At 46.6% G+C, this 14,381-nt stretch overlaps 1 protein-coding gene across 7 annotated transcripts in view; it reads left to right on the forward strand.

Annotated features, from left to right (window-relative positions):
- TENM4 (teneurin transmembrane protein 4) overlaps window positions 1-14,381 on the forward strand; it is a 695,703-nt gene that overhangs the window by 305,621 nt on the left and 375,701 nt on the right. The window lies entirely within an intron of this gene.

The raw sequence follows: 14,381 nt of genomic DNA on the forward strand, positions 1-14,381 counted from the left end.
GTGTTACCCCATCCAAGGAAATATCAATAGCATGTCCCCTTTAACACACAGCTGGCCAGCGATGTATGTGGATGTGAAAGATATTGATGATATAGTAAGTAGATGGGAAAAAAAAAACAGATTACAAAGTAATATAAATAGACAAGTTGCATCTTTAAAAAAAATTATGCGTGAGCACACACATGCAGAAAATGACTGGAAGGATTGCTGTGCACTAAAATGTTAACTGCGATTCTCTGAGTGGTGGGGCCATGGGGAGTCTGTCGTGCTTTCTTTATGCTTCCCTGTATTTTGAGTTACAAACATTTCTTGAGTACCTACTAGAGAAAAATCCTTGCTTTGGCGAAGCTTATAGTCTGGTTGGGGAGAGACAGAGAATAAACAAATACACAATTAATTCCAAATGCTGATAAGTGCTGGGAAGAAAATGAGATAGTTAATTGGAGAGAAACTGATGGGGGGAGGGTGGGACCAACTTTAGCCGGGATGGCTCCCAGATGAATTCTGGGATAAGCTTGCTCTAGAAGGAAGGAGCAGCCAATGCAAAGATCCTGCAATGACATGAGATTTTGTACAATAACTATGTATTATTGTTATAACCAGAAAAACGTTTTATTCAAAATGTTTTATCCATTTGATTTATTCAAAAAAGCCATAGGACACAGCTGAATCCTCCTGGGCTGGGGGCCCAGTGAGAGAGGCCCTGGAATAAGACAGAGGAGAGTAAGAGAGAGGAGCCTGGAGGTGCCCTTCATGAGCCACCACTGAATGATTCTCCAGAGGGATAACTCCCCAGAGCCCAGCTCACTATGTTAAGCAATTTTTTTCCCCTTTACATTTTGACATTTCTGAAAGCAGAAAGTGTCTTACAATCAATGTGTCATTTATACGTTGTGCTTGTTTGTTTCCCTTTCTCAAAAAAGCTATTACCGGATCAATGATGCATCCTGCAATTGCTGGCTGATGTGTACGCCAGCAATGCTAGGGGGACCAGCCTGGAAAGGGGAAGAGCCATAGTGGGTGTCAGTGCTTCCCCCTCAAAGAGAGCAGTGTGGGGTCACAAGGAGGGGCTGTGTCAGACAGAGCACTGTACACCAGCCATGGCCAAGCCCTGTACAAGGTACAGAAATGCTTGCCACATGGCCCCGATCAGCTCTCAGGGAGCAACTAGAAAGTGAGCCAGGCCAGCAATCAGTCAAGGACAACTTGCTGGGTAAATACAAGGGTGAGGAAAAGCTCTGGAGGCCAGGGAGACAGAGGTGGTCTCCTTTCCCCCTGCTTGGATGGGAAGAAGCCTGAGAAAGCTTCCTGAAGAGATTGCCAGGCAGACAAGGCAAAGGGGGCATTTGAAACAGAGGGACAGAGGCACAAGCCAGTGTACACAGGTCAGTGGTGCAGCACGGTGACTGCCAGGCAGCGTGTGCACAGAGAGCACCCTTACCTGGAGACGGGGCTTGGCTTGGACACACGTCAGAAGGATTGGAAACCTGGAATGATGGTGAACCAAGAAGTGATGTGCCTACTTATGCTGTGTGGTTCAATATGGTAGCTACGAGTCACAGGCAGCTATTTAAATTAATTAACATCAAATCACTTTTTTAAAAGCAATTGAATAGTTGTAATCACTTGGGGAGATCACTTTGTCAGTTATACAGATGTCTAACCTATCTGCTATGCTGTACACCCAAAATTAATATAATATTTAGTGTCAATTGTATTGAAAAAAATTTTAAATAAGGAAAATAGTTTTAAATAAGGAAAGTAAATTACCAGAATCATACTAGTCACATTTCCAGTGCTCAACAGCCTCACACAGCCAGTTGGACACAGGGACAGTGCAGGTCTGGAACACGTGTGTCATGATGGAAAGTTACTTTGGACAGTGTTGCTGACAGTGATCACTGGAGGGTGGGCAGGTGGACACAAAGAAGAACAACAATGACTACAGAGCTCATTGTCTGTCAGAAACAGAACTGGATACTGCCTTTGAAGCCCCATCCCCACCCCTCATCCCCGGTAACTGCTATCACCAGAGGACTTCACACATGTCATTGCTTGAACCTTTATGACATCCACAGATTCATGAACAATGACAAGACCGTGGGCCATTGGTCAGTATTTCCCAAGCCTTTATCTAGCTCAGCTTCTGGCTTCTCCTGGAACTGGGGATCTTTTGCTAGGTATTTTTGAAAGGGGGACCTAGAAAGTGTTTGAGCTTCAGCTTTGCCCACCATTGTCCAGTAAGGCAATAATGGAGGAATCCTCCAAGCTCCATGGTGAACACTGTGCAACCTTGCAAGGAAGTGTTTCCAGGTGTCTGATCCAGCTTCCCAATTGATGACTGCAGTTGTGCTTCATGTTTAACTTTTCGCCTCAGGAAATGGAGACTCTGTCCTACTAATATAAGGCCTACTCCAACCTGGGTACTATGCAGGCACTTTACATACTAACACGCGTAATGCTCATAAGTGCTCTATGGCATGGCCATTCTTTTTCCCATAAGAGGATTGTCTGTCTCTTGGAGAGATGAGCCAACTTGCACCAAGGTCATATTTGGTCCAAACTTGTAAGCAGTGGTGCTGGGATTTGAACACACACTGTTTGGCCCTAAGTCCAGTTCCTAACCGTGGTGCCCTATAGCTTCTCATCATAAATCTTGTGGAACTACAAGACAGCTGTTAAGTGTACTTTCCACCCGTTTTGGCTGGAGTGGTATGAGAACTTGATTCCATTCCAGAAAACCTTGGCTGAGAGTTATGCCCAGTCATAACACAAATGCCTCCCATTTTGAGGACACTTTATATCATTTTCAGAGTACTTTGCTGCCAGGAGTCATTATGGTAATAGTCATCCTACAGTGACACTGTGTTTTCTGGTTTACGAAGCACTTTCATTTACATGTTCTCATTTCATCCTTACATGGGCCCTGAGAGGAAGGTGAGGCAAAGAGCATATTTTATTCCCATCAGACAAGGAGCCCAGAGAAAGGGAGGCACCTGGTCAGGGTTACCCAGCCCCTCTGGGATGCAGCAGTTTCTTGAATTCTGCTTCCATTGATCAAAAGCCTCTCAGCCATGTCTGTGGGTTGCAAAGTCAAGGCAATGTAGGGATTATAAAGCCGTGACCCTGTGTGCCAAAGGTGTGTCAAGGTCAAGACACAGCCCAATACACACAAATCATCTCACAATAAGTTGGGGCTTCCACTTAACATTTCTCAGATGATACAAGAGACACCAAATCCACAGCACAACCTCCCAAAACCTGCTTTGCCTGTGTTCCCTCCGCTGCACATACAGAATCGGCTTCTCCTATATATTTCTTTTAAAATATTTATCATGAAAAGGTTTCCATAATAATACTCTTTCATAGTGAAGAGTATTTATAACAAATGTGTGCAGTTTAAATATTGATGTCCCTACAGCCTAGCTTAAGAAACAGAACAGGATACTGCCTTTGAAGCCCCATCCCCACCCCTCAGCCCCGGTAACTGCTCTCCTGTAATTATTCTCTTGCTTTTTTCAATATATTGTTATTGCTTTTTAGAGGAAGGAAGAGAGATAGAGAGATAGAAACATCAATGAGAGAGGACATCATGGATGGCTGCCTCTACATGGCCCCCACTGGGGATTGAACCCACAACCTGGGCATGTGTACTAACCAGAATTAAACCAGCAACCTCTTGGCTCCTGGGTCGAGGCTCAACAGCTGAGCTACACTAGCCTGGCTCTCTTGCTTTTCTTTATACGCTGACTCCTTCAGCTGAGGCTACCACAGCAGAGTACCATAGACTAGGCGGTTTACAAAATAGAGAAATAGATTTATCATGGTTCTGGAGGCTGGAAGTCCAAGATAAGGCACTGGCAGACCCAGTGTCTGGTGAGAGCCAGCTTCCTGGTCCATAGATGGCCTTCTTCTTACTAGACCCTCGCATGGCGGAAGGGGCTAGGAGCTCTCTAAGGGTCTCTTATACTAGGGGTACCAGTTAATAATGAGGATTTTATTCAATAGATGGAGTTACACATATATTAACTGGTCATTAACTGGTTACCAATTAATTCGCATTAGGGGTTATAAAATCATGACCCTGTTTGCCAGGCATGGAGTGTGTCAAGGTCAAGACACAGCCCAATAAAACACAAGTTCTCTCACAATAACTTGAGATCTCTACTTAACCGGTTATCAATTAATCTGCATTATTAACTGGTTAGTGTGGATTACTTGTTAACCAGTTAGTAATGCAGATTCACCATTAACCGATTAAAAATTCGGATTTTGTAATGAAAGAAAACATAATTTCAAGAGAAGCATCAAAAGTGCTTTATTCAAAGTAATGTCCATCGATAGCTACACATTTCACCCATTTTTCTCCCTTTAAAACCTTTCCCATTGCTTGTAAAAGATCGGCAATTGTTTGCTAAGCAACATTTAATCTTTCTGAAAGTTGTTTTTGGGTTTGACACAAATCTTCATCCAATAATGCTTGTAATTGTTGGTCTTCAAACTTTTTTGGTTGACCTGACATTCTATGTCTTTCACATCGAAATCATCACTTTTGAAGTGTTTAAACCAGTGTTTTGAGATGGAGCATGTGCTTCATAAGCTTCCGAAAGTACACAATAACTTTAAGCAGCATTTTTCTTCAAAATAAAAGTAATGAATTAAAACTTCCCACAAATGCTCTTTTATTTTTGGCAAGAAATTTGACATTTTTAAGCATAAAAATATCTATGATGTTAGCACATTCAGAAAATTTGACATGAATTTTTGAAGCTTGTTGTCAATACAACAAAGTAGCATACATATCAGATCACATATATATCAACATATCTGTTGGAAAAATTCTGCATTATTAACCAGTACACCTAGTAAGGGCGTAATTCCCATTCATGAAGGCTCAACCTTCATGGCCTAATCACTTTACAAAGCCCCCACCTCCATAATACCACCACATGGGAAGTAGTGGTATTGAGGGACATTAACATTCAGTCCATGTCCTAGTCCTGGGCCACTTTTCAATTCTCTCACAGCAAAATATTCAGCCCACACTCTTCCTGTGGTTCAGTCCTTGCTCTTTGCCCTCTGGTGTGACCATTTCTGGGGAGTAGGAAGGGCTGGAGAAGAAGGATTGAGGACCCAGGAGGAACCCTTTTCCAGGAAGGGGAGTGGAAGGCCAGGACACTCATGTACACAGATTGGGAGGAAATGGGGAGAGCCTCCTTTTCAGCTTATTTCTGGAGCAGTGTTGTCACTGTGTCATCTGGAGCTTCACCATGTGGACTTCTAAACTGGAGAGGGACCTGCCTAAGACTGGGGCTTCCTAAAATTGTCATTTATTCTGCAGATATTTACTGAGCACCTACTCTGTTCCAAGCTGTGTCATAGGTACAGGGGGTGTCATTTTCAAGAAATTTTCTGACCTCAAGGGATGTACTGTCCTGGGGAAGTCTTATCCCTGCTTCACCACTGGCTCTGATCTGCCCTTCCTCATTATTGCTAACCTATTCACCTTCAAAGGTTGGCGTGGGGAGAAAATTAGAAAGTAATATGGAAGTGCTTGGAAAAGCTAAGGCAGATCCTGGCTGACCTTGCTTGGAAAACACAGTATAATCCCTGAACCGAGGTCAGCTAAGCACATGGTTTTGGAGCTTTGGGTACTCACACCTGTAGTGACTCCAACCTGCCATTAGGTGCCAGTGATGTGTAGGAGGGGGGCCAGGAGCTAAGGGTGTGAGTTTTTTGACAAAGTTCTGAAAAGTGCAAAATAACTGCTTTCTGCATGTTAGATGTCATTCTAAATTTGTGTGTTACGTTCTTGGACACTCACAGAAACCCCGTGATTTAAAGTATTGCACACAAAACTCTCATCCCCATTTCACAGGTGAGGAAATGGTGCTCAGCAAGGGGAGGGACCGCACTGAGCGCCCTGGACAAAGGTTGCTAAGGAGATTAAAACAGCCCTGGGAGGAAAGAGTGTTCAACCAGAAGGCCCTTTACTGCTACTAAACTGCTATGAATAGCCCCTCCCCTTTGGGGGCTGCAAAGGGCTGCACAAATGCACGGAAGCCAGAGAGCCCTGCCGTCTTTAAGACCCTGGGGCGCCCTGAGGTTGCAGCATGGTGTTCATTAAGCAGGTAAAGAGGCTCAGCCAAATGGCAGTCGGAGGACTGGCAGTGCTCTATCAAGCACGTGGATACAACAAGGACTATTGCCAACTTGGGCTGACGCAAGGATTACAAAAAGGTCTCTGGGCCTTGAGGAGCACGTAGATGCACAGGATGTCAGCTCTCAGGGCTCTAGTCCAGGTCCTATTCAAATAATCCCTGAAAAATCTGTGCTGAGAAATTAAAGAGGAAGTTGGGAAGGGTTCACAGTCAAATTCAATTGGTGAAAATCTGTACGTAATAGTTCCAATGGATAGGTCCGATGATGACATCATTCACCTTTCACTCCTGGGGGAGCAAGTGCCCATGAGAGGGGAATTGATTGGGTGAGGGTCACACAGACAAAGAGGACACCACCTCTCTAACCTTAGTGTTCACAGGCCTTGAGTTCATGCTGTGGAGCATGATGAGGCACGGGCTAGGACTGTGTGATGAGATGCTTACAAAAGCCTGCCTTGCAAAAAAAGAAAAGGGCTCATACAAAGGCACTGGGGCTCATTCCCAACTGAAGAAAATCCAAGCATTACTCTCTCAAACACAGCCCCTCCCAAGAGGGGAACCCAGGTGATACTAGAAGCAAACCTGAGACTCCCTGCCAAACCCCCAGAATATCTGAGTGATGGAGATACTTATATAGGAGGAGAGAGGGCTAAGAAGTCCTGAGGCAAGATTAGAAGATCTCTGTGTGATGTTTGGGTACTGGTGGCCACATGGTGAGTTACAAGCAGTAGGTTTTAGCTCAGCAAAGTACTAATATTTGGACCAATTAGCAATTTATAAAGCCCTTTATATGTCTGTCATCTCATTCAAACCAATCTCTCAAGGAGAGTTTTTATCCCCATATTACAGATGATGAAAATGAAGGTCAGAGTTCACTTACTTCCCCACATTCTGGAGCCGGGCTTTGAATGAGGTGTTTCTAGCTACACTGCTGTGTTCTTTTCGCACTGGGACTGTCCAGACAGGATGAGGAAGGTGTTCATGATGTTGTCGGTGGCTGTGAGAAGGACTTGTTAGCCATGCAAATGGAGGCTTCAGAAGGTACAGACACAGAGGTCTGGGCAGCTGAAACCAGGGCAGTGAATAATCCTGGGCACAGACAATGCTATGAGTTGAGACTATTCCCTGCACCTCAACAATTGTGCTTAGTTCTTCATAGACTTCACCAGTTACAGGGCAAACCCTCCCCTTCCTCTCCTTAGGTCAACTGTTATGTGATCATTTTAGTAGATCTTGGGCCCCTGTCAACTCTGTTCCACGAAACTGTCTGTATACTTGAATGCTTTGTTTGCTTGGGTGGTTTGTTCATTCAGAATTCTAACCCATGTGTTCATTTATCAAGGCCTCCAACCTATTCCAGCTTCTGGCTTTACAGAAAAAGAAACATGGGAATGTAAGCTCAATTAGGAGTCTGGCTGAGAAATATCACCTACTGTACTGTTCCCCCGAGGTTGCCAAAGGGTGTTGCGACAGACAGACACACACATTCACTGTGCTGTAACGTTTGGAAACGCCACCCTGAGTGTTGGCTTTTCTATTCTCAGCTTATAGGGCAAAATGGTTTTCACTTTTCTGTTTATTTTTGGTGAACATTTGGCCGGGGGGAGGAAAGATTCCTTTGGCATCTCTGGGAGAGGACAAAAACAAAACCTCGCTTTTGTGTGGTGGGAATGTGGGAAATTTCAAGTTCTGAATATCTGCGCTGGAGGAAGCAAGCTGAACTTGGAGGCTCGGTTCCTGGGCTCTGGGCCCAGAGGATGGGATGCCTGCCTGGGGCTGAGCCGCCCTGGGAAGTCAGCGAGTCATTTAGAAAGTTCCAGAGTAACTTCAGCTTCCTTCCTGAGCCTCCAGGCTCATGGATGCCAGCAGCAGAAAACAGCCTCTCCTGGTCAGTACACATCCCGAGAAAAGAGGGCATAGCCAACTCAGGGAAACCCTCCAGCTGGCTCACTCCCTCGACACTGGCAGAGCAAGTGCCCACGGGAGGAGAAATGACCGGGTCAGGGTCTGTCTTCTTATCACTGGAGTTACCCAAGGAGGCACCGCAGACAGGAACTCGGGCTCCTGGACACCAGGGTCTTTAGATCTGCCCTGCTGACTGGCAGCCTGACCTTCACCAGTCAGCCCACCTCTGTTACCTTATCTGTAAAATGGGACAGCTGAGCCCCTCTCTCAAGGGTTGTTGTGAGGGTGGATGAGATGTTGGGCAGAATGGCTACTTCTTACTTGGCACATACGAATGAAATATTAGTTCTTGCTATTATTAGATTTGTTGCTGAAACTGTATTTAATCATACATGGGACAAATTTTAAATGTGTGTTTGCCTGCGTGCTCGCATGCACCCACGCAACAATTGGTCTTCCAAGAAGAGGGATTTGAGTGTGTGAGAAAGGGGCGAGTCGGTCCCGTAGAGACTGGGATATCCTGGGAAAATGTCTATGAGTTGCTGAGACTGTCTCCTGGTCGCTAGAGTTATCCAGGGAGCAGAGGGGGAGTCCGTCAGTGGGCCAGCTGTTGGCTTCACTGAGCTGCGTGTCCATATGTTTGGCAGGGTTTGTCCTTCTGGCATCCCGGCCTTGGAAGGGCTGCCCTGGGTACCTTCCAGACAGCTGCCGTGCTGTCCCAAAGAAACAGCACAGGGGAGGTCTGAGACATGCCAGGGGGAGGGGAGACTTGGCACTTTCCTGATGTGGGTGGGCCTTGAAGGCAAGGGAACCCGAAACTGCAGTGGGTGGGGGTGACCCCCTAGGGGACTGAGCTCTTGGACTCACTGTCCCATTGATGCACTCCGTCTGCAACTCTCCCACCTGTAACAGCAGCACTGGCAGTCTTGCCCAGCACTTTGACAGGACGTCATCCCGCTTCTGGTACCTGCTAGGGAAGTCTCTTTCAAGGGCAACTAGTGTTATGATTGCTGGTAAGGAGGGAGGGAGAGCTTCAGTGGGCACCAGTGTGTCTCTTCCCTCCCATGAGGAAATCCAGGCGAGGCTCTGTGGAGGCCTCTGGCTAGAAGAGACAGTCACCAGGCCCATGGCTGTCCTTGCAGTCAGCAAGCCCGGTTTACAAACCTCCAAGGAATGAGAAATAAGTCTCACTTATTTGAGCTTATGGGAGAGCTTGGGAGGGTGTAAAGTAGGGGTGTCGAACTCAATCAGAGAAGGGGCCAAAATCTAAAATCCAGCCTAAATCGTGGGCCGAATGGTTTACTGAACAGTCATAAACTGACAATGACATAAACTGACAGCGGAGTGCAGTGATGACAGCGCAGTGCGGGCCACATTGCAAGGCCTGGCGGGCTGGATTTGGCCCGCGGGCCTTGTGTTTGACACATGTGGTGTAAAGGAATGTCGGCTTCCTAGTGAAGATAGAAGTTGGAAGTTTTGTCTTGGTTGGTCAAGGAAGACTTGCCAAGTGATTCTGCCCAAGGAAGTGCAGCCCAGGAGGCAGTTCCAGGCCAGACCTCGGCTGATCCTGTCCTGCTGCTCTGCCCTGGGCACATCATTGCCCTCTCTGAGCTTCCACCACCTCCTGTGAAAAGGGGAGGGTTCTCGCTCCCTGGGAGGGCTGCCAGGAGGACTGAGGACTGACTATGGGGCTGTTTCAGCAGACAGAGCTTTCTGACTGTAGACAGGGCCCATTTTCCAGAGGGGCCTGGCCCTGATTCTTCATCCCATCTCCTATCACAGAAATGCCTAGGCCAGTGGTCGGCAAACTCATTAGTCAACAGAGAGGCAAACCGTGGCTCGCGAGCCTCAGTTTGCTGACCACTGGCCCAGGCTGATCCAAGAGCTTAGAGGTGGATACGTCTCCTGCCAGCCATGACTGACTCCAAACTGTCTTGCAGGGGAGAAGGAACAAGTCTTGCCCCAAGCTGGGTCTGGCCTCAGATCCTTTGAGTCATCAAGCAGAGCTTGGGGCTGGTGCAGGCACTGACCTGGAACAGTCTGGAGCCCCTGGAAGCCTTGTAAATCAGGTCCTGGCCTTTGAGGTTTCTGTGAGCTCCCTGGGAGAACCTGAGCTGCTTGATCTTCCTGTAGCAGGAGCTCTCCCCCTGCTGTGGAGACTCCAGGAGGCTTGATTTAGGGAGGTCTGTAACAGCAACAGCCCAGCCTGCATGGGGAGGCTCAGAGAAGACGAATATGCCACATGAACTGGCTCCCAGGCTGAGGAGACAGTCAGAGCCACCCTAGAGAGAGGGCCATTCTCTTTGAGCCTGTGCAGGTAGCACCCTTTTTTTTTTTGCTCCCCCCCGCCCAGCCTCTCCCCGCTCCCCCCAACCCGCCCCCCCCCACACACACACCCAAACCTACTAGAATTTGAACCTCCTCACTGAAAAGATTCATTTCTTCCCTTCAGAAAAGAATCAGGGGGTGATATGCCCCAAAACTGGCACCATGGAGGAGAGAGACATGATAGATGGGTCTGGGATTGGAATCAGGCCTCAGTCCATATCCCAACCATTTTCTAGGTGTATGGCCTTGGAGAATCCTTTGCACATTCCTGAGCTTCAGTTTCTTCATGTGGCCCATGTTCTTAATGAAATGGCACTGGTATAGAGTTGGTGTGAGGAATAAATGAGCTAGCCCATGTAAGGCACCGTGGCCACATGTAGGCACTGAGTGAATGTCCTCTCCCCTCTTTTCTCCTCTCTCAGTTCAATCAGGGTCAGCTGGTTCCAGACCCCATTCTCAGGCCATCGTGTGGACCTGTGCTCTCCAGACAGGGACCCGTGACTTCTTCTCAGGTCTCCTCTTGCTCTGGCCCACCACCATCCATTAGAATGTTCTGAGGTGATGCACATGTTCTGTCTGTGTGTCTAGTACAGTAGCCACCATTCGCATGTGGCTTTTATATTCAATACTTTTTGAATGTGGCTAGTGTGGCCGAGGAACTGAATTTTATTTCATTTTAATTGTAAATTTAATTTTAACCAGAGACATGTGGCTACTGTGTGGGACAGTGTAGGCCTGACTTGGCTTGGCATTGACTCACCTATGTGACCTTGGGCGAGTCCCGTCACCACTCTGCACTTTCAGTTTCTTCATCTGTACAAAGAGGGTGATGAGTAGAACTAAATAAGGTAAGAAATGCACCTCATTCGGTAGACACACACATATTTAATGTGATTATTTAGTGTTTAATGAGTGGAGACACTGAGAGGAAAAAGCATGACCCCTGTCTCGGGTACAGTTTGCAGATGCGATTTGCACCACAGAGAGGGGGATTCAGTTCCAACCCCTCCCCTAGCTTTTCCTCCCCTCTAAGTGATTCCCACTATGGCTGGGGCCTCCCCACTATGGCCTTGCTCTGAAGACTTTTACGTAGAGCCACAGCTCACTGTTTGACTTTTCCATCTTAGCAACTTAACCCTCCAAGTTTATTACTAAACATCATCTGGTTAGAAGCTGGTAGATACCAAGCAGGAGAGAGGATGTGGCCCTGAGTGGGGCAGGTGCCTCAGGAATGGGGGACGTGGAAGGAAAAGTGAACTTACTCCACCATTTTTACAAGGTAATTTTAGTCTTTAAAAAAAATATATCTATATCTATATCTATATCTATATCTATATCTATATCTATATCTATATCTATAAAAAATTGATTTTTACTGAGTGGAAGGAAGAGGGATAGAGTTAGAAACGTCAATGAGAGAAAAACATTGGTCAGCTGCCTCCTGCAATACCCGCTACTGGGGATGTGCCTGCAACCAAGGTACATGCCCTTGACTGGAAGAACCTGGGACCCTTCAGTCCACAGGCTGTTGCTCTATCTACTGAGCAAAACCAGTCAGGGTGGTAATTTTAGTATTTATGCCTGTCACTTAATGGTCCCAAGACAGCCACTGGAACTCAGTTACCACCTCATTTAAGAAGAGCAAAAGAAAATGAGAGAGATTACCTACAGTCTTCCCAATAGTTCCCTCTGTTAGTGGACTTCCTCTTTTCATCTTATTAACCCAAACTGGGTCACATGGTCACCAGCTGCAAGGAAAGCTGGGAAATGGAGTGTCTGGCAAAGAGAAGACAAGCTTGTCTTGGTGCCTTAGCCAAATCAAGATTCATTGCCTGGGGCTGACCATGTTGATTTTCCAAACAAAATTGGACTTTTGCTAACCTGGAAAAGGAACAGAATATGTCTCTGGGTTTACCATTAATAGTGCTTGTCTTGCCCTGGCCAGTTTGACTCAGTAGACAGAGCGTCGGCCTGCAGACAGAAGGGTCCTGGGTTCGATTCCCAGTCAAGGGTACATGCTTAGGTTGCTTGCTTGATCCCCAGTAGGGGGCATGCAGGGGCTGCTGATCAATGATGATTCCCTCCCATCGTGGATGTGTTTATCTCTCTCTCCTTCTCCCTTCCTCTCTGAAATCAAGACAAATAGTCTTGTCTCAGTAACCACTGCACTGTTAGTAAAGTGCTATACAATGTACAAAGCACTTTTGATTTATAATTTTGTCTGAGCCTCTCATGTTAGTGAGACAGTGCAGGGAATGTAATCCCCATACTGCAGATGTGTAAAGTTGGGCTCTAAGGGGTGAAGACACTTAGTTGGTTAGTAAGCACTAGACCCCAGTTCCTAGAACTCTCAAACTACCTCCTGTGAGTTGGGAAAATACATAAGTCATTTATCTTTATATCCCAAATATCTAAATTAACAGCCTGGCACAAAGTAGGTGATCAGGAAATGTTACAGGGCATATTAATTAATGCATTACTTTAATTAATTAATTACTCCTCATTCCTGTCACTGAGAACTGTAATTAATGTATTAACTTGACTTCTGGGGCACAGGATGGGAGTAATTGGAGTTGGCCACCTACTACTTTTCCTTCAAAATGAGGAAGCATCACTCCTCCAGGCTTGACCACTGTAAGCATGTCATGTCCTAGCCGTCACACTGCCATGTGAGAAGACAGAGGCCAAGCAGAAAGGAGCCCCCCGGCCCAGGAAATGTGAGTCAAGCTGGGTTCACAGCCATGACTCAGCCTGCGGAGAACTCAGTCCATAAGCCAGAAGGCTCCCTCAGGAGGCACTGTGGTCTGCGGGCACAGGGGATGAAGGAGAGAGAGTCAGTGACCATTTTCCCAAAGAGCAAAGTCTCCTGATGCCATCGGCCTCAGAAAATTCAGCTCCATAAGCATCCCATTTGCTGTCACGAACCTCTATCCAGAGTAGGTACTTGCTCTCATTACTTTGAAAGCCAGTCTGTCCCACCAGCCTGGATGCTCCTCAAGGCAGACCCTGAATTCTGTCTGCAACCCCAGTGACTGGCAGCACAGGGGTTGGGGCGGAGGAATGTATATAAAGAAGGAAAAGGCCTGTCCCTTGCCTCCTGGGCTCACCATCTTTTTAAGGAGACAGACACCTTCATGACCTAAAAGACAGACACAAATTCCCAAGCACTGAGCTCTAACAGATGTGCAGTCCTGGGCTGGCTGAAGAAGTGATGGGATGATGGGACAATGGAGCTAGGCGGCAGATAGGAAGGGAGAAGGGATCTGAGGAAGCTCCTGGAGGGTTGAGTCTGGCTTCCAAGAGGGAAAGGAATTGTAGCTGGCAGCCAGCAGGAAGGATATTCTAGGCCGAGGGCCCATGTGTACAAAGGCTTGGAGACAGGTGGGCAGGGCAGACTGGCATTGAGTATAATAGGATTGAGAAAAGAGGGTGGAGCTGAGACAGGACAGGTAACAACACATGTGAGGAGGTGCAGGGCCATTTGATATCCTGGGATTCTGTGCATCTCAGATCCAGTATTATAGGGACCCCCGGGGGGTTTCCTTGCAGATTCCTGCTGAATAGGGCTGAGGAGGAGCCTGAAGGGCTGATGTCTAATATGCTCCAGAGAATGCTGATGCCAGCAGCTCTGTGGTTCAGAGCCATACTTTGAGTAGCAAAGCTTTAGGCAATATGGAGCCAATTGACATGTTTTGAGCAGGGACATGATTGCAGTCTAATTTGCTTCTTGGAAAAATCACCTGAAAACTGTGACGCTTCAGCAGGGTAGAGGAGTGCAAGCAGGAAGAGAGATTTATGTATCTGCATCTCTGGCACCTAGGATGTGGAGATATAGATATGTGGCGCATAACAGGTAATCAATTGATAGATGTAATCAAGTGATACATGTATAGAATAATTTAGCCATTTATGATAACTTTTATAAGTTAAAAAAAAGAGAGAAATGAATGAGTCAAGTCATCCAAGCTAAGCCAATCTATCTATCTA

Source organism: Pipistrellus hanaki (assembly GCF_964339955.1).
Source record: "Pipistrellus hanaki genome assembly, chromosome: 9".
Taxonomy (NCBI): Eukaryota; Metazoa; Chordata; class Mammalia; order Chiroptera; family Vespertilionidae; genus Pipistrellus; species Pipistrellus hanaki.